The 27,340-nt window shown below is 46.2% G+C and overlaps 1 protein-coding gene across 4 annotated transcripts in view; it reads right to left on the bottom strand.

Annotated features, from left to right (window-relative positions):
- Pacsin2 (protein kinase C and casein kinase substrate in neurons 2) overlaps nucleotides 1-27,340 on the bottom strand; it is a 93,644-nt gene that overhangs the window by 51,331 nt on the left and 14,973 nt on the right. The window contains exon 1 of one of the 4 annotated variants that reach the window (XM_021183001.3): nucleotides 6,783-6,976. The exons of 2 other annotated variants lie outside the window; for them this stretch is intronic. The gene's annotated coding sequence lies outside the window, so the exon portion shown is untranslated. Of the gene's footprint in view, nucleotides 1-6,782; nucleotides 6,977-27,340 lie in introns of those variants that run through there. One more of the 4 variants, XM_021183003.3, reaches the window with a different exon arrangement.

Raw genomic sequence — 27,340 nt, 5'->3', positions numbered from 1 at the left:
ATCGAAGCATCGGAGCAACGGACAGGTACACATGCTAGCGCTAGCCTAAAATTTCAGTTTTGTAAAGTGTTGCTGAGGATGCGGTAGGATACGAATCAAGTTTGAATCAGTGCTAACCCAACACTGTTTCTGCTTGGGTCAGCAGCTCGTTAATCGGAACTAGATACGGACGGAAACAGGTGGTGTGCCGCAGCTTTTTAGAAAGCTGCTTAGGTGGAAGAAGGAAGGGTTTAAAGTCATGGATCAGGCGGTTGTTTTTAGTTTTCAGGAGTTGTTTCAGGCCAGAGGAGTAAGGCTTGAAGTACAATTAGTAAGAAATTTTTTAGATAAGATAGATAGCTGTTGTCCATGGTTCAAGGAAGAAGAAATGATAGATTGTGGAACCTGGGAGAAAGTTGGTGAGGCCTTGAATATCGCTCAGACAGATAATTTTACCCTAGGCCTCTGGGCGCTTGTAAATGATGCTATAAAAGATGCAACTTCTCCAGGGCTAAATTGCCCTCAGGCGGAGCTTGTGGTATCTCAGGAGGAGTGCCTATCAGAGAAGGCCTCCTCAGAAAAAGATCTTCTTAACTCAAAAATTGATAAATGTGGAAACTCTGATGATGGACTGAATTTTAACAAAAATCACTCAGATAGAGGAATTGCCCATTACCTTAATGAGAATTGGTCCTCTTGCGAATCTCCCGCTTCACCTATAGTCACCACTTCGGGAGGTGCTACTCATAGGGACACACGGCTAAGCGAGTTAGAGTTTGAGATTAAGCTTCAGAGGCTGACTAATGAGCTTCGGAAACTAAAAAAGATCTCAGAAGCAGAGAAGAGTAACTCTTCTGTAGTTCACCAGGTGCCGCTAGAAAGAGTTGTGAGTCAGGCTCATGGGAAAGGACAGAATTCGTCTAATACGCTGGCCTTTCCTGTGGTCGAAGTAGTTGATCAGCAAGATGCTAGGACCAGACATTACCAGACCTTGGATTTCAAGTTGATAAAAGAGTTAAAGGCGGCTGTTGTGCAATATGGTCCTTCAGCCCCATTCACTCAAGCATTACTGGACACAGTTGCGGAGTCACACTTAACCCCCTCAGATTGGAAGACTCTGTCCAAGGCTACCCTGTCAGGAGGAGATTTTTTGCTTTGGGATTCTGAATGGCGAGACGCCAGTAAGAAAACTGCTGCTTCTAATGCTCAGGCTGGTAACTCAGACTGGGATAGCAACATGCTTTTAAGAGAGGGTCCATATGAGGGACAGACAAATCAGATTGATTTTCCCGTTGCAGTGTACTCGCAAATTGCGACAGCCGCACGCCGAGCTTGGGGAAGGTTGCCAGTTAAAGGAGATACTAGTGGAAGTTTAGCTAGCATTCGGCAGGGTTCTGATGAACCATATCAAGACTTTGTGGACAGGCTGTTGATTTCAGCTAGTAGAATCCTTGGAAGTCCAGACACAGGTAGTCCCTTCGTTATGCAACTGGCTTATGAGAATGCTAACGCAACTTGCCGAGCTGCAATTCAACCGCATAAGGGACAGACAGATTTGGCGGGATATGTCCATCTTTGCACAGACATCGGGCCTTCCTGCGAGTTCTCGCAGGGAACCCACGCGCAAGCAATGTTCTCGAGGAAACGAGGGAATAATGCATGCTTTAATTGTGGAAGTTTGAATCATTTTAGAAGTAATTGTCCTAAGAACAAGGGCGCCAAGGGTAGACAAACAGGCCGTACCCCAGGAATATGTCCCCAGTGTGGGAAGGGCCGCCACTGGGCAAAAGATTGTAAGCATAAACCAAGGGTTTTGAGCCACCCGGTGCCGGGAAACGAGGAAAGGGGTCAGCCCCAGGCCCCGAGTTACTCAAAGAAGACAGCTTATGGGGCTATAAATCTGCTGCCCAGCCAACAAGATCAGTTCTTGAGCTTGTCAGGTCAAACCCAGGAAATGCAAGACTGGACCTCTGTTCCACTGTCCACGCAGTATTAACCCCAGAAATGGGAGTCCAAGCTCTGCCTACCGGAGTCTTTGGACCACTGCCCGTAGAAACCTGTGGCTTTCTCTTGGGACGAAGCAGTTCTATTGTGGAAGGCCTGAAGATTTATCCAGGTGTTATAAATAATGATTATGAGGGAGAACTTAAAATCATAGCCGCTTGCCCTCGTGGTGTTATAACTATACCCGCTAATCAAAAAATTGCTCAACTTACTTTGATCCCTTTACGCCAGTCACTGTATAGATTCTTTGAAAGTGAGGAAGGACAAAATAATTTTGACTCCTCGGGCGTAAATTGGGTGAAATCTATCACAAATCAGAGACCTAACCTTAAATTGACTCTTGATGGAAAAGGCTTTGAAGGATTAATAGATACCGGGGCCGATGTAACAATTATAAGAGGGCAGGACTGGCCCTCAAACTGGCCCTTGACTGTTTCCTTGACTCACCTTCAAGGAATTGGGTACGCCAGTAACCCAAAACGTAGTTCCAAATTGCTAACCTGGAGAGATGAGGAAGGGAAATCAGGAAAGATTCAGCCGTATGTTATGTCAAATTTGCCTGTGACCCTGTGGGGAAGAGATCTGTTGTCACAGATGGGTGTTATTCTGTGCAGTTCTAAGGAGATGGTGACTGAGCAGACATTCAGGCAGGGACTCCTGCCTAGTCGTGAACTAGTAAAGAAAGGACAGGGAATTAAGACCTTTGAGGATCTTAAACCCCACTCTAACATGAGAGGTTTAAAGTATTTTCAATAGCGACCACTATCTTGCCTGCATCCCACGCGGAAAAAATTCAATGGCGTAATGATATTCCGGTGTGGGTGGATCAGTGGTCTTTACCTAAAGAGAAAATAGAGGCTGCTTCTTTGCTAGTGCAGGAGCAGTTAGAAGCAGGACATTTGGTGGAGTCTCACTCTCCCTGGAATACACCCATTTTCATTATCAAGAAGAAATCTGGAAAATGGAGACTGTTACAAGATTTAAGAAAGGTTAATGAGACCATGGTACTTATGGGAACCTTACAACCGGGGCTCCCCTCCCCATTGGCCATTCCTAAGGGATATTATAAGATTGTTATAGATTTGAAAGATTGTTTCTTTACCATCCCTTTGCATCCAAAGGATTGTGAGAGATTTGCTTTTAGTGTTCCTTCTGTAAATTTCAAGGAACCCATGAAAAGATATCAATGGACAGTCCTCCCGCAGGGGATGGCTAATAGTCCCACATTATGTCAAAGGTTTGTGGCGAAAGCAATTCAGCCTGTTAGACAACAATGGCCAAATATTTACATCGTTCATTTCACAGATGATGTCTTGATGGCGGGAAAAGACCCCCAAGAATTGCTTTTGTGTTATAAAGGTTTACAAAAAGCCCTAGCTGATAAGGGATTGCAAATTGCTTCTGAAAAGGTACAAACTCAACAAGGTCCAAAGAAAACTCCAATTCCCCAAACTCTAAGGGTAATCCAACTATCCAGAAATGAGCTCAACCTGAACTGTAGGAGGACTTCTGGGAGTTAGACAAAGGCCGGCATCCCTCAGGAGTTCTGAAGCTGGTCCCCTCTACCAAAAGAAGTTACTTGTCTTACTTCTGGCCAAAGGGACACATGGCGTGTGACAGAACCACTTATCACAGCATATGCTGGCATCACACATACCTGCTACACATTTCAAAGTCAGTCCTAGCCCTTCTCACCTCCTCCCCGTCTCCCAACTACTCATTCTCCTTAGAACCCTGCTATCCTGGCTATGTCCCACCCCCTTTGCTCTCTTGTGTGCACTCTCCCTCCCTCTCCCCCTCCCTCCCTCTCCCCCTCCCTCCCTCTCTCTCTCTTTCCCCTTCTGCTTCTCTCACTATGTTTTCTCCATTCTCTCCCCTGCTATTTCCCATCTCTCACCGACAGCCCTGGCCATGCTCAGTCTACTGCTTCCTCTCTCTGCTCTGGACTCTTTCAGATCTGGCTGTTTTCTCTCTCCTATCTACAGTAAAAGCCTTCCTCCTAACCATACCATGAAGCAGGCATAGTCTTAATTTATACAAACCTCATTGTGTAGCCCTGGCTGCTCTGAACTCAGTATGTAGACCAGGCTGGCCTGGACCTCACAGAGATTCACCTGCCTCTGCCTCCGCCTCATGAGTGCTGGTATTAAAGGTGTATACCACACCTTGCCTGTTTCATAAATTTTTAAGGATTATACTCCAAATATTTTAGAAAATAAAAACACATACTATCTATAAACCTCCCCCAAGGTTCTAAGTAGGCTTTGGACAGCGGCAGAGAGCCAAACCAAGGTGGATGGACAGTCCGTCCAAAGTTCTCAGCCAGTCTCTGCTTATATCCGAGTTTCAGGAGAAGGCTGGATGCTACAGACTGAGTCCAAGGCTGCACATACTAAGCACTGCTCTACTCCAAGAGACTAAGTTTAAAGATTCTGAAGAGCTGTGAGTACAATCCATTTCATTCATTAAACCATTTCTTTATTTACATTATAATTTTTAAAAAGTCTCATGTTGCCGGGAGTGGTGGCGCACGCCTTTAATCCCAGTACTCGGGAGGCAGAGGCAGGTGGATTTCTGAGTTCCAGGCCAGCCTGGTCTACAAAGTGAGCTCTAGGACAGCCAGAGCTATAAAGAGAAACCCTGTCTCAAAAAACAAAAAAAAAAAGTCTCATGTTGCAAAACCTGTCTGAAAACTTAAAAGCTGTCAGTACTCCCGTGCAGGAACTGAAACACACAAATACTAAGAAAAAGAAGCTTGTGTTCTGGGTTTTCCTGTCATGTTTCCTCTTTCAAAGAAGAACGAAGCGCTTGTCCATCTCTTGTACTGGATGTCGTCATAATAGGCCTGGCAGTGTCCTGTACAAATGACACAGAATGGGGCTCACTCGGCTGGGACCTAATTTAGGAGAGAGGCAGGAAAAACCACGAAATAGAGACCTCTTTATTTTCCAGAAAAAGTATCTCTCAGAGGCAGAACTACCAATGCCCTTTGTACTGACAATGACCTCATTATACATTATACTCTATATTAATCTACTTTATTCATTATGCATCTATGCCAAATAGTACTCAGCAAAAATTGTTATTTAATAAAAGCTGAGTGTTTGGAAATAAAAAAAAAGAAAATGAACTCTTGGGCCCAGGGTTGTAGTTCAGGAAGAGAGCATTCCCGCCTTGAACTTGATCAGAGAAAAGGAGACCATCTAAGGTAGAATGTTGAGAAAGCCTGCCTACCACAAATAATGACCTAGAAAGCAGGAATCTTGGCTTTGAGACTCAGCTAACAAGCTGTGTGACCTTGAACGAGTCACTGCCCTTCTCAGTCTTGATTCCTTTATCAAAATGGAACCACTCCAAGAGCACTCTAAATCAAAATACCAAGTCCCTACCTTTAAAACTAAGCCACAAAAATACCTTAGCATGTGGGTGAAGAGTCAAATTTTAAAAAGGAACAACAAAGAAGGCTATTCTTACTGGCTGGTGGAGCGCTCACCTACAAGGCATGCTTTGGCTTGAAGTCGTTGAAACCTCTTTGTTATTTTTACAGATGCGGCATTTAAAGAATATTCAGTAGAATTTTCCATGATCCAGAACGTTTGATGAAAGAGTCACTCATAGCTACATAGCTACAAGAGCAAAACTAAAACTGGTGGGCCTGATTAAGGTCTCAAAGTCATGCATTATATACTGAGAAAGTTTCCCATGACCCAAAAAGTGCCAGATACATATGCAAATCATAGCAGTGACGCTCTAACAAGCAAGCGTGTGTGAGTGGTGGCACAGCCCACACCAGCAGAACATTTACAAGGACCACACCAGGTCACTGCCTGGTTCAATGTTCATGGCATAGGTAACCCGGTAAAAGTGTGTCACATAGGGATGGTCTCTTAATCGGGGAGGTAGGTGGGGGTGGACAGGTAGATGGGTATGTTTTTGCCTTTTTTTTTTTTTTTTGGTTTTTTCGAGACAGGGTTTCTCTGTATAGCCCTGGCTGTCCTCGAACTCAGAAATCCACCTGCCTCTGCCTCCAGAGTGCTAGCATTAAAGGCGTGCACCACCACGCCCGGCTTGTTTTTGCCTTTTTAAGCTTTAAGTTGCACTTATAGTACTACAAAAATAAGGGAGGAGGGAGTGGTAATTTTTCAGTTCCAGAATATGACTTCTGAGATAAGGAATAATTTAAAATGTATAAGAGGCTGCTCAGTTTTTTAAACAGAATGTTTGCTATCCAGTAAAGACATTAAGTTTCTAGTGCTGGGGATAGGGCACAAGGTCTGAGAAGAGAAACGAGGAAAGAGCTGACTCAGGCCACAAGCGAGCAGAATGCTAATTCGGGGAGTGCCCCCCACCCCCCCAGCAAGTACAGTCAACTGGAAAAGCTCATTTGCTGGCTGTTCTCTCTGTGTCTATAGATTAGCTCTGGCTTTTAAGAAAGGAAACATCATAAATAATAAGCACACCGTCTGAAAGTAAGGAAATAACAGGCCTCTAGTAAGGAATGGTTAACCCGTTAACTTGGTTAGCTAGGCAGTTAGAACCACTCCTCTAGAGGAACGCAAGCCACAGAAACCACGCTGCAGCAGCTCACAGTCACGCACGGGGAAAGGAACCGTGTACACGCTCCAAGCCAGAGTCAAAGATTATAAAGCACAAGTAGTCATTTTTTGTTCAGGTCAAAATCTAGCCCAGGAGAATCACTTGCAGTCATTTTCTCAGGACAAAACATTCCATGCTGGTTAATGTGGAACTTGGCTGAACACTTCCGTCAAGAACCTCTCACGCTAGGTGAGCTTACTTACAAGGTGAGGCTGCTGGCAATCACGCGAACAAGAAAAAACAAAGTGCAGAAATTCGACTTTCAGAAGGTCTTCCTTAAAGCACACTCACGTTTCTCTGTCAGCTGCTGGCTGCAGCAGCCTAACTTTGCAGATCTGCTGAGCACCTGCCTCCTTCCGACCCTGCTGCTAGGTCTGACCTCCCTCTCCCAGCTGAAGTCTCCAGCACATTTCATCATTTCCTGTTGGCTGCTGAGATAAGGTCACTCCTTACACTGCTGCATTCACAGCACAAGCTCCAGGTTCTGACTGCTGCTGGCTCCTGCGTGCCTGGCCCATGACAGAACAGCTTTCCTTTCAGAAAGTGACCCAGGAGTCAATCTGAGTATTCCCATGGAAAACCAGAGAGGTCTGGTAACAAACTCAAGTGCTCCTCCCAAACCAGGGTGTGCCCACCAACTTACATGACAGACTCAGCCTTGTCTTTAGGATCTTTCTACTTAGGACAGAAAAGGACATGCTTGGGGTCTTGGGGCAGCTGTAAAGTGGCCAATGTTCCCCAAGTTTGCCTCTGTGGGGCTAATCTTAGTGTCCCTACAACCACACTCTACTCTCAGGCTGCACTCTCCAATGCAGAGCAGAGCAGCTAGTTAGAGAAAGACAAGGGGAAGCCTGACACAGAAGACAGGACAGGGACAGGTATGGAGCAACTGTCCACTAAGGAGGAGGGCTCACAAATATTCAAGATTAAAAAGAAAAAGCCACCCCACTTCTTCTATAACAAAGAACTGAAAGTAAAAGGAAAAACAATGCTAACATTTTGGGTATAGTGTGTGCACAAGAATGCATAGCCATGAGCCCCCAAGAGTGAGCAAGGGGAAAGCCCCACCCAACTGCTGGGATGAGGACAGGGAAGTGGGAAGGAGCAGGAAGAGCAGGGGCTTCTGGGTTTCTGGTTCTGTTTGGTGTTTTCCTTCAGTACTTGAGACAGAACCTAGGCTCTCTCTCCTAGAGCACTGTGTCATTACACTACAGACCCACATCCAGGCCTGGTTTCTGTTTCTTGAACTAATCATATATATACTGTATATGTGAAAACCCACACACAGTCATGTCTGGACATCTTTTTATACACATATTATTTGCCAATAGAGGTTGTTTAAAATTATATACAAGATGGCTCAGCAGGTAAAGGTGCTTGCTGCATAAGCCCAGCTACCTGAGTTCCAACCAGGAAACTGTCTCCCCCTGCTTCCCTCCTACAAGTCCTACCCCTTCCACACAGCCAGCTAGGATGCTGTTTAAGTGGCAGTGGCTGAAAAGGGATCACTTTAGGACAGTTTCTACCTTAAAATATGAACCAAGAAGAAGAACAGAGTAAAGTTAACTTATGTGACTGACAAAACAATGCACTTGGAGGGAAAACGACGAACATGAACAGTCAGTCATTTATCAGGTTCTCTGATGTCACTGTTCATTTGGGCATGGCACTCAAAAGTCAGCCAGACTTGTACAAATCAGTTGGAGATCTCTTTTTTTAATCTTGTGCTGGAAATCTCTTAACAGAAAGGTCAGAAAATACCACATCAACAGAAGTTATCACTAGACCTCAGTGGCAGAAGGGCAAGGGGAGGCAAGGGTACCTGACCACCCAGCCTCAACAGGCTCATGCTTCCCATACATCTGGGTCCCTGAACTGAGAAACACAAAGTCTGATGGCTTGGCTGGGCTGGTGGTGGAAGTCCTGCAAGGGCCCTCTAACTACAGGGTCATTTGTTAGCATTCCAACCTCCACATCTGCAGAAAGATCAAGCCAGCTGCTCCAGCAGAGCCACTAGGATCCAGTTTTCCTACAACAGTGGTTCTCAACCTGTGGGTCATGACCCCTTGGACGAATCTCCAAAATATATTTACATTATGGTTTATAACAGTAGCAAAATGAAGTAGCAATGAAAATAATTTTAAGGTTGGGGTTCACCACAGCATGAGGAGCTACTAAAGGGCCGCAGCACTAGGAAGGTTGAGAACTGCTAGCCTAGAAGGACTAGGACCCATGGTCTCGTCTCTCCTCCCCATCTGCTGCTTCTCCTCCCTTCTTTCCCTTTACAAGATGCTGGTTTGCATACAACTGAGTGACACTGACAAAACACCTCCCCAGCCTCCAGTGACAGCCCAGCAAACACTCATCTGTGGTTTTCAAGGGTAGTTTCTGTTGTTGAAACATAACGTAGCCACACTGACCAAGCTGGACATGAACTTGGGGTCCTACTGCCCTGACACTGGTATCTGCCTTTCTGCAGAGAACAGAGAACAGACTCCTAACAGTGTAAGTCTGGAAAGCACACGACTCTCCTTGGGCTCCTGCACGGCTTCTGCCATCCCAGGGGGAACAAAGCTCAGCGACTGCCACTTCTGCAGTGCACTACAGACCATGAATTGCACCGCAAGGTACCAAAGTCAAAGACTAAACTCCCTACCATTCTAGCCTAAGTCTATTTTATCGAGACTCAAACTTTAAGGTCACTGACTCTACCAACGGCTCCAACCAGCCAGCATCACGAAGCTTCTCTCCGCTGTCACAAATACCAAGTAAATATTCAATTTCAGAAACAAACTCACTACTAAGTAAAGTCAGGTGGTGGTAGATCATTTAGAGAGAGGAGGGTAGTGGCTAATTTCAATCCTAATGTTAGTCTTGCCTATTTTTTAGGAACCAAGATGTAAATGAGTCATCTGGCTCTGTTCCTCCCACATCTATGCCAAATTTCTAACAGCTTCTATAAGAAAATGCACCAGCACAAAGCTGAACTATCTTTGGCAAAGTTTAAAAAAAAAAAGGTAAAATCTCTTCCATAAGCTTCTTTGCTTTTCTGGCATCTGTCCAATCATGGAGAAGGAGAGGGAAGAAAAAAAATAGAAAAAGGAAGCAGCAACACCAAGCTAATTAAAGCTGAAAGCCCAACTAAAGCACCAATGTGGTAGAACAGTTTTCCCCTCACTATACAGCTTGTAAAACCCCCAACGCCATCAAGAGAATTGATACCTGTGGGCTCTTGTATGTGTACATGCACACATATTCAAATGCATGTATGTGTGCACGAATGTTTGAGGCAATCAGGTGCCATCTATTTCTTTTGAGACAAGGCCTCTCACTGTGGCATTCTGGCTCGTTAGGCTCTCTCTATGCAGATCAGGCTGGTCTTGAACTCACAAAAATCCATCTGCCTCTCCCCCCTGAGAGCTGGGACTAAAGCCGTGTGCTGCCATATCTGACATCTACTTTTTTATTTTTTTGAGACAGCATCTCTCACTGGCCTAGAGTTTGCCTAGTAGACGAGGCTAGAAGGTCAGTCCCCACTGGAGGCCTGCCTGGCTCCACCCCATCAGCAATGAGATTACAAGCATGTGCACCACATCCAGGTTTCCCCCGAATGTTCTGGGATCAAATTCAGCTTCTCATTTGCAAGGCAAGGATTCTGCCAACTGAGCTATCATTTCAGCCCAACACCTGCATTTCTAACCCAACATGTGGCGGGCGGTAAAAATGTCCTTTTGGAGACTAAGATGTCACACTACCTATGACCCCGGAATAGTTTATACATTTTCTGGGGTGATATACTGAAGATGAAACACAGTCCAAGGAGGAACTCTGACTTCAAAACACAGATGCAGGGCAAGGTTCAGCGAGTCTGGGGACATGTTTAGGAGTCAAAGTAGGTCATGTTGTGTGAATGTTTTATTGGTATGATTTTCATCCATTTACTAATATTTAATTTCACCATCTGCTACAGTTTGGCTGTCAAGTGTCCCCCCAAGACCATGTTGTAAAGAGTGTGTCACTACTGTGACTCACTGTGTCACTACTAAGGACTTGTAGAGGGAGCATGTCCTCAAAGGAACTGAGGGAGCATGGCCTTTCTCTCTTGAATCCCAGCTACCAAGTGTCTTACGCTCCACACAACTCTACCATACAGCACCACGAGGTGCTGCCCCAACACAAGCCCAGACGACGCTACAGCAACCAACTGTGCATGAAATCTCCAACCTTGTCCATCAATATAACCCTTCCCTCTTCGCAGTCCTTGGTTGTTATAGTGACTGTATGAGTTACTTTTCTCAGTGCTGAAACAAAGGGCCTAACAAAGGCAACTTAAGAACAGATCTTAAGATTAAGAACGGATCATGTCCACATGACACAGCTCACACACTGCATACCTGTGAGGAGGCAGAGTTGAATGCTAGTGCTCAGCTCATCTTATCTTTTATTCAGTCCAGAACTACAGCCCACAGGACAGTGCCACCCACAGTTAAAGTGGGTCTTCCTGCCTAATAATCCAATCCAGAAATACCCTCAAATACATGCCCGCAAGTGTGTTATTTAGGTTGATTCTAAAGCCTATTGACTTCGCAATTATACTGTCTCGGTGATGGAGATCTAACACTCCACCTGACCCTGAACGTATGGAAAGCTACAGGCTAAGCAGAAGTAGTTCACTATGCCTGTTCTTAAGCACCTTCTAGTCTGGTAGGGTAGATGGACAAATACCCAGCGAACCACAGAGTGACGAGCACTGTGTCTAGGGTTCTAAGCAGGAAACCAAGCTAGACCAGGGAATGAAGAAGGTGAACAACTAACTCCCTAGAAAAGTGAACCCCTAAGCTGATCACCTTCAGCAGTCACCTCCAAGGGAGGCAGAAGCTCCTGACTTAATCAGAAAGTGCCTTTTATTGAAGCAAGAAAAATAGCCACCTTTATTTCACCCATTAAAAACATTTTTAAAAAGAAGAAGGCCTGTTACCTCCCAATATTTCATCTTCAAGAGATCTTACTGGGAAAGACACCGTGGGCTGGAGCGTAGGCTTGGCAGGTAAGAGCACTTGCTGCCCAGCCTGCTGACCTGAGCTGGATTCCCAGGATCCACATGACAGGGGAGACCCACTCCTGCTAGCCGTCCTCTGACTTCCACACAGGCAGTATGGTGCACACATGTGCACACATACATACTAATAACCTGAAATAACTTGTGACTATTGTAACATGTGTCTGCATGTCTGACTGTTGGGTCTCAGGCAAGAGGCTGAGGTGCATAGTCTACATACCAAAATGGACTGTACCTGGCCTCTGGATTCTCCCAGCATCCACTAGTCCTTATCTGGCATCACTTTCCAGCCCATGGGTTAGGCTTTCTCTCCCCCAGAAGCTCTTTCCTATATAATCCGACATTTTGGTCTCTCTCCTCTCCCTTTCTCTCTTTCTCTTCCCCTCCCCTCTGTCTCCCTCCCAATGGCAACTTCCCTGGTCTCCTTCCTTGGGACCAGTGAACTCACCTGAGAGCTGCCTCCCAATAAACCTGCCTTTAAAATACTCTAATCTGGCTTTTAATTTTGGAATTTTATTAAATTTTTTATTTTAAATTTTTAATTGGCTTATTTCGCTGTAGAGAATAACTTATCAGTGATTTATAAAGATGGAGAAAATATATGTTGAGGTGCTAATGTGATTTTCTTCTGAACACCTGCATTTCTATTTTACAAAGTGCATTTATTGGTTTTAGAAAGGAGAAACAGAGCTGGAAAGATGGCTGGAGAGTCAGTGGTTAAGAGCACTGACTGCTCTGCTAAAGGACCTGAGTTCAAGTCCCACATGGTGGCTCACAACCATCTATAATGGAATCCAATGCAGTGTACTCATATAAATAAAAAAAAATAATAAGAAAGAGAGAGAGAGAGAGAGAGAGAGAGAGAGAGAGAGAGAGAAAGGAAGGAAGGAAATAGTGGGCTTCCTTTCTGAGTCCTCTAACTGGACAGACAACATGGAGGCTAAGTCATATGTCAACCTTGTTACTGTGCAGAAAGGCTAGGGCCACTGCATTTCAAAGCCCACTGGCCAATGTCCACCCACAGGCTTTTACAATATTCCCAGTATTGGATGACAGCTTACCACAGCTGAAGCCTGCCATTCTGAAACCCCTGCTCCAGAGCTGGCTCCCTGACTGTGTTACACTTTGCTGAGAAAGAACAAGGTCATTCCACACCGTTTACTCCAAAAAGCCAAGTGTGAGGTTTTGTGATCCCTTCTGGAAGAAGCATAAACCTAGGTGCTGGGGAATGCTTGGTACACCATGTATCTGAGTACTTGGCTTCTGCACCAGGAGATGTACAGGGTGCAGTCCAGATTTTGGTATTGTCATTATTAGGAAGCATGTCTTGAATCAGTATTTTGTAAAACATCATTATCTATCACCTTCAGATTGATCAATAAAGAACTGGTCAATCTATTAGCTGGGCAGGAGAAATAAGGTGAGTCTGCCATGCCTGGAGAGGGACAGAGAGGGTGTCAGGTGTGCAGGAGTCTCCATGAGGACACAGATAAAGGAAGCCAGGGCAAGACCAAGATGGCAGGTAATGGGACACGGGTTAGACTAGCTCACCTACCCCTCCTCCCCTTAGTGCTTGAAGCTTTTAGTAAGAAATACCAGGTCTCCATGTTACTTATTTGGAAGATAAAGGGGGCAATAGAAAAGCCTCCTGAATTACTTTTATACCTAGGGAAAGTTAAAACCCTCAACTAAACCAAAAGGCAGAGGCACTCTAGACCAGCACTCAACTTACATGTGGCCACAGCATTGGACAATGGTTCCCTAATTCCAAAAGCATGAAGGAATTCCATGTGGTAGGTGTGAGGAGGAAATTTTCATGAATAAGTAAGTCTTACTTCACTGGATGGACAGAACTAATAAGACTGGCAGACTCAGGGTGGTTAGTGCTGACCATGGCCACAGTGTCTCCAGACACCAAAGGAAAACAGTCTATGAAATATCAAAGTAAGGACTTTGCAAAGAAGGAGATCCCTCGGTAAGCTCATGACCATACAAAGGGGTCAACAACTACAAGTGACTAGTAATTAATGAGAATGACAGTGGGTAGCTTCCAAAGCATGGGGTCAAGTTTTCAGGAGCTGTCAAGGCTCCAGGTTCCCTGCATCCCCAGCCCAAGCCTACAGCAGCACTCTTCATTCTCGTCAGTCTCAGAGGGTCATCTAGCTAAAACTAAGCTGAAAACAGAGAGTTGGTACCTGTGATGGTTTGTATATCCTTGGACCAGGGAGTGGCACCATCTGAAGGTGTGGCCTTGTTGGAATAGGTGTGACCTGGTTGGAATGGGTGTGTCACTGTGGGTGTGGGTATAAGATCCTCACCCTAGTTGCCTGGAAGTCAGTCTTCCACTAGCAGCCTTTGGATGAAGATGTAGAACTCTCAGCTCCTCCTGCGCCATGCCTGCCTGGATACTGCCATGCTCCCACCTTGATGATAATGGACTGAACCTCTGAACCTGTAAGCCAGCCCCAATTAAATGTTTTTTTTTTTTTTATAAGACTTGCCTTGGTCATAGTGTCTGTTCACAGCAGTAAAACCCTAACTAATACAGTACCTAAACTATCACATGCCATCTAGTTTATGCAAAGCTGGTTTTAGAGCTGAGTGGCGGTGACACATGCCTTTAATCCCAGCACTCGGAGGCAGAGGCAGGCGGATCTAAGTTCACGGCCAACCTGGTCTGCCTAATTGAGTCCAAGACAGCCAGGACTCTATTACACAGAGACAAACAAACATACAAATCTGTTTTAGGTTGTTTTGTTTTGTTTCCTTTTTTAAAACTCAGACAAGGTCCCACTGTGTAACCCTGCCTGTGTTGAACTCATGAACAATTCTCCTGCCTCTAGAGAACTGGGATCACAGAAGTTGCCTCCATGATCAGCTTTAAACTAAGTGAAGATGAACTGTGACAGTCACTGTGAGCTGGGCCCCTCACTGCAGCCATAGCCCCACATGGGAGACACTCAAGCACAATGTCACCTCTGGTCTTTCTGACCTAGAGAGCAGGCTCAGACCCACTAAGTCTACCTGCCACTTCAAGCTGGTTAGGAATCCAATCATACTTTTAATAAGCATCTTCCAACACATGTAACAGAATGGAAGCATGCACCTGGACTTTGAAGTGGTGAAAGGCACGTGAGAACTAAATTTATTACGACTTGGATTTTAAGATGATTTTGTGGGCAAGGTTAAGACAGAGGTAGGTTCCTTTAATAGAATTGCTGACCACTGCCCCAGTACACAAGCAAACAGTATTACCAGCTGTGGATCCCAGCAGATTCACCAATGAGCCTGTCTCTTCAACTATCACAAAGATCAGCCTCTTCTACTTCCCAGGTACTGAGAAGATAAAACTACCTGGTGCTGTGTGTTAGCTAGCTTTTCATCATGGACATTACATTTCTCTGAAAGATGTCAGGAAGAAAAGACTTTCAGATCTTAATTCCAAAGGATTCAGCTTCCTGGCTGTTTCTGGGCCTATGGAAAGGTGGGGTATCATGATGGTGTGTGTGTGTGTGTGTGTGTGTATGTTTGTGGGTGGGGGGGGGGCAAGATATAGGCCCTAAGGACGTGTCCTCCCACTCGGCTCTACATCCTAAGTTTCCAGAATCTTCCCAAGCAGCACCACCAGCTGAGGCCCAAACTTTCATCACCCCAAATCGGTACCCACTTGCTTCTGGCTGTCCTCCATCTGCCCACTGTAGTAGTTTGAATGAGATATGTCCCCCATAGGCCCTGGTCTTTGAACATTTGGTCCCCAGTTGGTGGCACTATTTGAAGAGGTCTAGAAGATGTGGCCTTGAAGGAAGTATGTCACAGTATGCTTTGGGAGTTTACAAACTCGTGCCATTTCTAGTTTGCCCTCTCTGATTATGTCTGTAGTACAAAATATGAGCTCTCAGCACCCATGCCCACCTGCTGCCTCCACCCTGCCACTGTGGACTCTAACCCTCTGGAACAGGAAGCAAGACAAACTCTTCTCTAATTGATTTCCTTGGTCATGGTATTCTATCACAGCAACAAAAACATCACTCCTATCCACTACTGGCTCCATCCAATGAATCACAGGCAGTAAATTCCATCAAGGATCTAAAACCTTTATCTCTTTTCTTTCGGTTTCCAAGGTTGGCTTTGAACTTGAAGCAGTGTTCTTGCCTCATCCTCCCAAGTGCTGAGATGACAGATGTGAGTCACCACATCCAACTCACACTTTCCTGTGAACACCAGATGACTGGCACTGTGCCTGAGGAACTGACCTGTTAACTGGGTGGGATTCTTATTTCCATCCCACCTACTTCCAAATGACAGGCAGGTCTGCCTATCAGGGAAGGAGGGCCTTCCCTGAATGTTCTTTTGTCCATGCTGTCTCTACCACCTCCACGCATGCAGTAGAGAGCTCTTCCTGGAGAAAGCAAAAAGCAGCTCCTTTGTCCCAACGAAGATCATCCAATTGAGAGGTCCTAAGCAATGAGAGTCAAGTTTCTTCTCCTCCCGTCCTCTCCTCTGTCATCCTATAGTGTCTACATAGAGCAAGCAGATCTCCTTTGCAGACTCAGCTGACTTTTGAAAAGACTGACTCTGGGCATAGGACATGGACACCAGAGTGAGCAAGCCCACTTACGAGTACTGCAGGTAAGCTATATTCTACCACATCCCTTACATGCTGAGCACACACCACAATCACCTCTGCCTCTGAGTAATGTCTACAAGAAACACAGGTATCCCTGTACCGACAGATCTGTATAAAGAAGGCTCACAGCCACAGTGCTCATCACGCTCGGGACCACTGAAGCAATCTAGCATCTGCTGACAGAATAAACTGTAGTCCGTGCATGACATGGGATATTTTTGTCAATTTGACATCACCAACAGATACTCAGATATTTGACCAAATATTCTGAATGCTTCTACAAGAGATGAAATCCACATTTCTTAATAAAAATCATTGTTTCATTTTTTTTTAATTTTATGTGCATAGGTGTTTTGCTTGCATGTATATGTCTGTGTGAGGGTGTCAGATCCTCACTGGGATTGTGAGCTGCCATGTGGATGCTGGGAATTGAACCAGGGTTCTCTGGAAGAGCAACCAGTGCTCTTTTAACTTCTGAGCCATCTCTCCAGCCTCCTGAGATCAACATTTTAATCAGCTGGTTTTAGATTGTCCTCCCTGATGTGGATGGGTCTCATCTAATCAGCTAAAGATCTGCGTGGAACAAACCCAGTAAGGAAATGGTCACCTGCCCACTTCAGGCTAGAACTGCTCTCGTAGGCCACAGTGCACAGTGCATGCACGCACACACGCACGCACGCACTATTAGCTCTATTTCTACATAGAGCATTAATACAAATTCATGCAAAAGACAGTTATGAGTCCTGCTTTATAAAGCATATAGAAACATTAGATATAGATATATACAGATATATGCTTAAATAAATAGTATTCTTTGAAGGGAAAAAAGGAAATGAAGAGAATGATGAAGGCTCTAGAGCACATTTATCCCTAGCAGGACGCAGCAGCTTCCCTAAGTCTACACAATGGTTTCCTTCTCAAGGTGGGAGGCTGGCCTCTCAGATTCACTTCCAAATTTAGCTAACCAGAGCTACAGATACAGCTCAGTAGTAAGTGTGCTTGCCTAGCTCACACAAGCCTCTGAGTCTATCCACAGGGCCACATATATCTGAAAGATAAACTAAATAAATCCAACTTACATGCCCATCTCTCTTCTTTTAGATGAGTTTTAAGTTGTATTAAACAAGACATTTCTAAACTAGAGACAGGTGACAGAAATGTCACAAGACAGACACAAGGAAAAAACTCTGTTTAGCAAATGCAGAATCAAAAGCAGAGGGGTGTTGAGACACCCCTAACCCAGCTCCCCACTCCCCACCCCCATGGCTTTCAGGCCAATCTGACAGTCTGGTCAGCCTGGAGCCCTCTAAGTCTTATAGGCCTTCCTTCCCTCTCTCATTTTGAGAACATCCACTCCCTTCTGTGCAGATCAGAAGACAACCTACTTTCAAGTCTCTTCATTCATTCATTCATTCAATTCATTCCCCACTGAATTTAACTACGGTTGTTTGCATGAACACATGTAGTAGATCTCTGTTCGTGAGATCTTAAACTGAGATAAACGTGTAAACTCGAGGGAAGTGGAACCACTGAGTTTCAGAGTGATGCCCACTGAAGCTTCCTCTTTAAGGCGGGTATGCTGTGAGAACCTAGAGAAAGACACCCACGGCTCTGCCACACCAAGCAGTCAGTTTGGCTTGACCTGAATTGAGTCTGAGGCTTATTATTATCATTACCACCTCCATGTTTATCTTTTGTTTTATCTGGCATGAGCATATAGTAACAAAGGTAGCAACTTGTAACTAAGAAATCCAATGAAAAACACTGCAAACAGCCTTTGTTGACATGCAACAAAAAAAGGACATAGGGGCCACATCAAGTTAGTGGCTGAGCTAAGAATCTACTTTATCCTGCTGACAGCAAAGCAGGGCTCCTGGCTCCAGGCAATGACATTCCTCTGCCCTGAATTCAGCCACCCACATGGGGCAGAGCTCAGGGAGGTTTCTATGTATGAGCTGACAGTAAGTTCAGGAATGCAGTCTGGCTCCTCTGTGGCATTCCTAAGGAGGATGTGCTGCGTTTCTGGCCTGAAGTTCTAGTGGACTCACCTGAGACTACACACAGAGGTGCTCAGTATCCTGAGCATAGCCTGACCTGGTCTGCTGAGAGTCCACACAAAGGTGGTCAGTATCCTGAACACAGCCTGACCTGGTCTGCCCTGTCTCCCACTCTGCAGGGTGCTTTATGACATTCCCAAATGCAGCACCATCCCCAGGACCAGTCCCACTTCCCCTGGCAACCGCATCTCAGTTGGGCTTTGGGGAATCTCCTGCCCCTTGGAAACAACAGCCCCTGCCTGGATCCTTTTAAAGTTTCCTGAATCTGTAAGGCCACCACACCCAGTGTCTTTCAAGGATTGGCTTTATGCTCGGACATCCTTAGACCATAAAACCCTTACAGTACAGTTTACAGTATTCTGGCAAAGTAGAATTCAACCCTCTTGACCAGTCCCCCTACACACAGACCACTGGCCTCTACAAATAACTGAAATACAAAAAATTCCAAAGCATCTGAAATGCTCTTGCCATTGTCCAATGGCCAAGGACAGCAGCATGTATTTACATCTCTCTGCCCAAGAAGTGATATTAGGTTAGACATAAGACAGTCAACTACACATAGGTATCAATGGCCCTGACCAAAGCCTTCTTCACTATGAAGTCTGTGATTCTTCCTGCTGGAGTCCATGCAGTCAGTCAAGGCAGTGGCCCTCTCAACCTTCCTAATGCTGAGACACTTCAATACAGTTCCTCACATCACAGTGACCCCCAACCACACAATTATTTTTGTTGTTACTTCATAACTATAATTTTGTTACTGTTATGAATCATAATGTCATAAATATCTGTTTTCTAATGGTCTTAAGTGCCCCCTGTAAAAGGAGTCTTGACCCACTCAGATTGAGAACCACTGACTTAAGGCATTTGCTTAACATATGTGTAGTATAGGTACTTAACTGTGGGCATTGTCTGTGAGGCATGAAAATTCCTATTGGCCGAATCCCCTTAGCCTACAGACCATATGGAACAAAAATATGTCCACGCTGTCCCTAAACCTCAGCCTGTGACAGTTTTGTTAGTGTAAATTCCCACAAATAAATGCACACACAGACAGTGGTGTAGAAGATGGGGAAGACAGGTGGCAACAGGAAGGTGGCTGAGGTTAGATGATTAAACAGGCTAGTAGAAAAACAGTGAGCTCCAAGGTCAGTAAGAAACCTTGTCTGGAAAGAGTAAAGCAAAGAATGATAAAGTAGAACAATCACACACACACACACACGCATGCACACACACACATTCTCATCTCAGACTCCACACACTGACTGCATCACCTGAAGTGACCCACCTTACTGCCCACTCCTTGCTGCCTACAGTCTCTTCTAAAGCTACTGGCTACCTGGCTTCACTCTCATACCACAAGTGCACTATGCAAAGGACACATCAAAGTCACCTTGCCTGAGCCTTGGTCCTGTGCCACACATTCCACCTGGCCCAACCCTCCCACCCTTCCATGACCATCACCACCCACTACCACTGCCCCACACCACCCCCAACCTACACAATCTACTCAGACTAGAAGGCTTTCATTACAAGGTCAACAATCCGTTGCCATATAGTCTCAAGGCAGGCAACCTCTAGCTGGATCCCTTTTGAATGACTACAGAAGGATAAGCATTAGACAAAGGGAAACAAGAAAAAAGGAAGACCAGAAGCTGCTCTAGAGATTATGAAATAGGGAAATGATGCTGCCAAGAAGAACTTGCCCAACATAAGAGGAAAAGGACTCAGTCCCAGGCAAGCAATTCTGCTGTTAAAAGTGGCTGCCACCTTGCACACATCCAATCTGGTTGGGAGAAAGTAGTGGTCACTCAACTGAAACAGCCACACGGCACCTATGAGCCAAAGGCAACATTAATCCAGTCAAATGACATTAAACACACCAGAATGAGCAACGTCCCCTGGCTCGCACTCCTTGCAGCCCACTGCAAGGACAGCTCTCACACCTGGGCTGCCCAGCCCCACCATGAACTCAGAGGACTTTCCAGGCCACAACATCCAGAGATCAGAACAGCAATAGACAGGCCCTGCTTACAGGATGTGGACTGCCCAGTGGAAAATCGAGAAACACAAAAACCATGTACAACAGGATGGCCCCTGAGGTAGGACAGGCTGGCCTGAAGAATGACAAGAACCAGCCAGGTGAAGAACATTCTAGGAGCTGAGAAGCACATGTGCAAAGACCCTAAGAAGAGGCAGAAGGCAGAACATAGGCATTTGTCTCTGCATCCCATCTCTATTCTCATCTGTACATCCTAGGAAAACCTTCCTGAGGCTCAAGTCAGATACCACCCCATTCTTCTGTTTAGAAATCTCCAGATTCCCACAGCCCAGACAACTAAGACACAGACCGCTTCTGTGAGTTTTATAAATAAATGTGCAGCTCTATATACATTCAGATACTAAGGTTGCTCCATGAAAGCCCTGACTAAAAGAATCTCTCCTTTATGGCCCACAAGGCTGCCACACCCAATACTTAGTTCACAAGTATGGAGAGATGGGACTCTGACTCTGCATACTGAGAGAAATCCAGGTTCAAATCTTGACGCAGTCACTCACTAGACATGTAAGTTGAAAGATTTCTCTTTATTTATGTATTCATGTGTGTTTCTCTGCCTTGTGTGTGCGGGTGTCTCTAGAGGCCTGAGGAAGGACTGGATCTTCCAGAGAAGCTGTCTGCCGTGGGTGCTGGGAACCAAGTGTGGGTGCTCTGGAAGAGCATCAAGGCTCGGAACTGCTGAGCTGTATCTCCAGGCCCCAGCCAGGTACTGACAACCTCTCTGGGCCCCCTCTATGTACAATTACAACACTGACCATGTAGAATTGCAGTAAGAATTGGAGCCTAAATATGCATGGCTACATACATACATACATACAGGCTGCTCCAGGTCCCATAGGAAGAGCTCCACCTCAGGTATCTAGACAACACCCCTCAACACAGCAGCTGGCTTTTCCCTCCAGGACTTCATTACAAATAACTCAAAATAGCCCACTTTCCTTCCAACAACCACTACCCCCACTGACCCACACCATCGCGTTCAGACCAGTAGTCACACCATAAGGCCTCTAAGAATTGTATTTTAAATACCCACTTCCAAAGAACATGGAAGACAGCAAAAAACTTGGGTGTGCTAGAGAGAATAGAGGACACTGAAATGCCTCTCTTTTCTTCTTTACATGTATTTGTTTGTCTGACTGTCTATTTCTTTGGGAGCTACATGTATAGAGACAGAGGACAACCCGATGGAGGTCCTCCCAAGCACCTTTCCCTGTCTACCACTGCCAAATGCCCCAGAAAGCTCTCAAGCACAGGGCACTTGCTGAAGAGGCACACTCAGACTGAACTGGTAAGCTGGACTGGAAACAGAAGTTGACAATGAAATAAACCTGAACTCATGTTCATGTACCCCAACCTTTTATGCCCGTCTACCTTTCCTGTGTCCCCTTTCCTCTTCTAGATCCCTACATCCCTTAGCTCCCTGAAACACCAGGCAATCATATGAGATTGCTCAATCCTGTTCCTAGTAACTAAAAGAAGATAACTACACAGTGACTGAAACAATCTGGTTCAAAGGTCAGAACCCCAAGAGCCTGTAGGAATGTGCCTCAGGTATGCAAGCCAGGAATCCTCCCTGCACCCTCCCTGAGCTATAGCCGAACCAGAGCTAAGCCAGGCAGCTGCAGGCCTACAGACCAGCGAAGGCAGCAATGTTCCTAAGCCACTCAGAGCGAAACCAGCCTTGAGCCATTCTAATCAACAGTGACCCAGCCCCTACATTCCAAAGAAACATTGCAAGAACTCAAATGAGTCTTTGAACTTACTGTCCAGACTCCAACAGCAGACACATTTGGAGGTACTACTATAGGAATCGAATCGCTAACTACAGGAGTTCAATTCCCACATCCCACAAGGTAGCAGGAGAGAACCAACCCCCAAGAGTTGTCTAACTGCCATAGACAAACTGGGGCACGTGCATTTCTGCACTCACACAAAAATAAAATATACATTTGTGTTAGAGATACAAATTTTTTATCGTGGGGGGGGGAACATATATAAGCTTAAACATCCATGATCTAAAAATAGACAACCAAGGAGCTGGGTGAGTGGCTCATCCCTGTAATCCCGGGATGCCAGAGACAGGAGCCAGAGAACCAGCCTAGTCTGGTGTGAGACCAGCCTAGTCTACATAGTTCTAATGCCATCCCACCTCCCAGATTCTATAACACAGTGGTACCCCGCCTCAGTAACAGGAAAGAAGAGAGAAGGGGAGAGGGAAGTGGGAGGAAGAAAGAAAGAGAAAGGACAGTCAGTGTAAGTCTCATCTTAAAAAAAAGAAAGAAAGCAACAAGCCCAGCGCAACCTAGACAGCCACTCCTCACACAGAGAAATGGTCGCCAAGCCACAGGTCCTCAGCAGGCCCCTTTGTAGATTCCATAACCGTCCGCTTATACCACTGTAAAGCTAACGCCTGGGCTCCATTTTAAACAGACAGAGCATCCTCAGCAAACCCTCTGGGAAATGAGGAGCAGTACACTAACTAGGATGGCAGGCAGTCCTAGAGAGGAAGGCCAAGTGAGGACAAAGACTGAAGGGGGGGGGGGGCAGGGGAATCTTGGAGGAAGAAACACAGGAATGCAGAGAGACATTAGGTAGGCAGAGGCCATTCTACAAGGCTGGGCTTTATTGTGAGGGCTACCAAGAGCCACTCAAGAGCTGTACTCTCAAGCCTCTGACCCTTCTCTTCTCCACTGCTGACAGTGAAGACTGGGATGGCCTAGGAACCACTCTTTTAAGAAGAGGAGTGCAGGAATTGCAAGTCCTTCGGGTTTTAATAGGCAAACACACAGCCCAAGGGCTCCTGACATGTGGGCTCCTCCGAGCCTCAGTTTCCTTGTCATCTGCTCAGAGGCTCATATGAGGCTGGCTGGGCACTTGGAGCAAAGTGGAGAAACCCCTACAGGGCAGACGGTGGCATTGGAAAGACCACGGCATCCCACCCAGGCCCAAAGCAGAGCAAACATTCCACTTCCTGGGAATGGCAAGCCTAGAGACTGTCCAGACCTCTCTGTGACTAAGAACAAACAGCGCTACTTACACAGGCATGTAGCTGGCCAAGAATAGTCAGAGCCTGGAGGAGCCGGGTTCCCTCACCCCACTGTTGGGCCCCTCCTACCCAAGGTAGCCTCCACACAGCCACATCCCCAGCCTAGGTGCCATCCCACCTACCCAGGCACAGAAGGCTTATTGTACCCTCACTTCTCTGTGCTGGCACACCTCCACAGTCACCTCTGGAAATGAGACACTACCCAGGAGCCACCAACAAGGATGTCCATAAAGCCTCTGTGTCCAGGGCTCTGTGCAAAGCTGAGTAGGGAGAAAGCCCATGTACATCTGGTCAAGCATCACCCTCCCCTTTATAACTTGCCATCCTATGACAGGGCCCTGCCATCAGGGCTAAAGACATTACATAAAGCACAGGAAATACAAAGCAGGCAAGAACACAAGGACACCCAAGTGCCCAGAACCAATGAGAAAAGTCCCTTAAAATTCCGAGAACACTTTAGTAAATGGTCCGGAAACAACTAGCTCTTGTTTCAGGGACACGGGGCCTTCTATACATCTCCCACCATAAACACAAGTGGCTCAAATGGATCACAGCCCAGCTGTAAAACCCAGACCTGTAAGACCTGGACAAAAATGTTCATGACCCTGAATTAAGCAAAGATTTTACATCTGAAACTTGGCCTAAGATGCACAAACCTGCAAGCATCCTCTTCATCAAGTCCTAAGTGTCTGCATTTTAAGGCAAGCAGACAGGGCAATGGCTTCCTACCTGGAGGTGGAGGAGGGAAGGGGTAAGTGGAGGGCTACAGAACAGCAGAGGAGAGCTGCTGCCTGGTGGGGACAGCAACAGTGTCTGCACATGCCAAACATTATCAAGCTCTCCACTCAAAAGGCAGCAGAGTACCGTGTGTTATTATTGCTCTGTGTTTGAAATCTGGGGGAACAACACAAAGCCCTAACCTTTTACACTGTCAAATAACAACACTCCTCACAAGCCAGCTCCTGAGCCAGGCGCGGTGCCACTCACCTGTAATCCCAGCACTCGGGAGCTACATGAGGAGGACGGGGAGTTCAAGGTCATCCTCACCTACACAAGTTCCAGGCCAGCCTGAATTGAGTGAGACCAGTCTCAACAAACAAGCAACAACAATAAAAGTAACACTGCTTGCTCTACTGCCACTGACAAAAGGCACTCTCTCTTTCTTACTCTCTCTCTCCCTCTTTCTTTTTCGGTTTTTCAAGACTGTATTTCTGCCAGTTACCTTGGGTTTTTTTTGGTCTTTTTGTTATTTTGTCTTTTTTTTTTTTTTTTTTTCCAGAGCTGAGGACCGAACCCAGGGCCTTGCGCTTGCCTAGCACTGAGCTAAATCCCCAACCCCTCAAGACTGTATTTCTGTAATAGCCCTGGCTGTCCTAGAACTCCCTTTGCAGACCAGAGATCCGCCTACCTCTGCCTCCTGAGAGCTGGAATTACAGACCTGTGCCACCATGCCCAGCTGTCTCTACTTATTCCAAACAATGCAATTACTGGGTTTTTTTTTTTTTCTTAAAACAGTCACAAACATCATTAAAAGACTTTTTTACAAGTAATACAGCTGCCTCTGAGTGTTTATTTGTTTATAAAAATTTCGGTGACTGTGAGCAGCACTCTAGGCCCTATCCAGACCCTACACTGCCCTCCCTCCTTACACTCTACTCCAGCTGGGATTTCAAGAAAGGGAGGGGAGGGGAGAGGGGGAGGGGAGAGGGGGAGGGGAGGGGGGGAAGGAAAGGAAAGGAGGAAGGAAGAGAGGAAAAACAAACCACTGGTTTCCACTTTCACTCACACAGAACCCTTCCACAGCGCACTGAAGAATCCACCATCATTTCCACACTGGTGAGGACTCAGTTTATGGCCACTTTCCAGGACCCTGGTCAGAAATGCACAGCTCACACCTTGCAAGCTCACCTGGGTATAACCCCCAATTCCTCCTGGAAAGGCAGTTTCAGAAATGGCCACGTGGACTATAGGACAGAGACTTCCCTCCCCTGCAGAAGGCAAGAGCTGTGCAGTGACAAAATGCAAATATTTAAAGAACTCGCAGCTGCGGATGCCAGCAGGGTAACAGCTTGCAAACTTCCAGTCAGAATGACTGTTATATCTGGGGCTGAGTCACGGTTGTGAACACTGTTACCCCCTTCCATCCTTCACAGAGGAGAGACGATTTTAAAAACAGCTTCCAGAAAGTGACCCAGTCACAACAAGAAAACAACCCTGGAGAAAAGCCAGTGTGTGCCCAAAGCCCTGCAGCCAAGAAAGGGATACTACACCATCCACAAGATATACAGGTAGGACAAGAAGAGACTATGCAAGTCTGTAAACAGCAAACAGGTGTACATCAAGTGCTGAAGTCCACCTCACAGAGGACTGGATCATGGCTCACACATTCTCCCTTTGATATGACAACTCCTCATTACAACAAAACTGACACAGTGCACACACTTGCTGGTATTTCTGGCTCGTCCTCAGGTCTGGTTTCCGAGTTTCACAACAGTACTCACATCTCAATCAAGTGTGGAAATGTGCCACACTTCCAGAGAGGAGGTTTGGCACTTTGCCTAACCTCAGCTTCTTCATTTGTCCTGAGGATGAACACACTGGACAAAGAAAAGTAGGGGATCTGGCACGTCAGCCTCAGCAAACACTGACCTGAAAATGACTGTGACATCAGTGAATGGACAGTGAAACAGACAACAGTGAAAGGCAAGTCAGGGACGGTTTGATGGTCACATCTGCAACCCCAGCACTTGGGAGCCTGAAACATGAGGACCACTCTAGTCTAAAGCGATCCCTTAGGAAGAACAGGAGAAAACTAGAACCTTTAATGGTCCAACCTGGGAATGTGGGGTTTGGACGCCACTGGGTTTTAGGAGAGGTTGAATCCCTCCCCAGGTTGGCAGAAGCCTTGCCTGATCTCAGCTTACAGGTAGACAGATTTCTCCAGTCTGCACTTCATGAACAGCAAGGGAGGAGATCTCAAAGCAGCCAGCCCTGGGCACAGTGCCACCCTCCATAGTGAGGGAGGGACCCACAGACCCAGCGTCAGTGGACAGGGGTATGGTACACTTAGTGACATTGCAAATGACACTTTCTCAAAGCTTTAAGGGCACGGAATTAAACAAAAATACAGCTAGCTTAAGAGGTAAATCACATGGTTCATGAACAAACTTCATGTTGGGATTCAGATCCAGGACAAACAGCCGTGGTGCATATTTAACATACCAACGTGGACCTGGCCTCTAGGTTCTCCGGCATCCCTCTGTCCCTACCTGTTACAGGGCATGGCTGGCATACCCTCCCCCAGACCTACCTACCTACCCCTCCCTCCCCCTTTCCTCTTCCCTCCCTCCCCCCTACATTTTTTCTCTCACTTTGTGCTCACACTCTTTCTTTCTCTTCCCTTTCCCCTGTCCCCCACCCCCCACCCCAAGACAACTTCCCTGGCCCCATTTCTTGGGACCAAGGAACTATCCTGTTTTAGGTCTACTGCTGTGAAGAGACACCATGGCCCACGGAACTCTTATAAAGGAACCATCCTGTTTTAGGTCTACTGCTGTGAAGAGACACCATGACCCACGGAACTCTTATAAAGGCAAACATTTCACTGGGGCTGCCTTACAGTCTCAGAGGTTTAGTTCATTATCATCATAGCAGGAAGCATGAAAGTATCCAGGCAGACATGGTGCTGGAGAAGGAGCTGAGAGTTCTACATCTTGATCTGGAGGCAACCAAGAGGGGACACTCTTCTGCACTGGTGGAGCTTGACCATAGGAAACCCTGAAGCCCACCAACACAGTGCACACTTCCTTCAACAAGACCACACTTCCTAACAGTGCCACTTCCCATCAGCCAAGCATATTCAAACCACCACACTGCCAAAGAGCGACTTCCCAATAAACTTGCCTATGTCTACTTG

This window comes from Mus caroli, unplaced genomic scaffold, assembly GCF_978045245.1.
Source record: "Mus caroli unplaced genomic scaffold, Mus_caroli_1 scaffold_16, whole genome shotgun sequence".
Lineage (NCBI taxonomy): Eukaryota > Metazoa > Chordata > Mammalia > Rodentia > Muridae > Mus > Mus caroli.
This window is presented reverse-complemented; position numbering and strand designations above follow the sequence as displayed.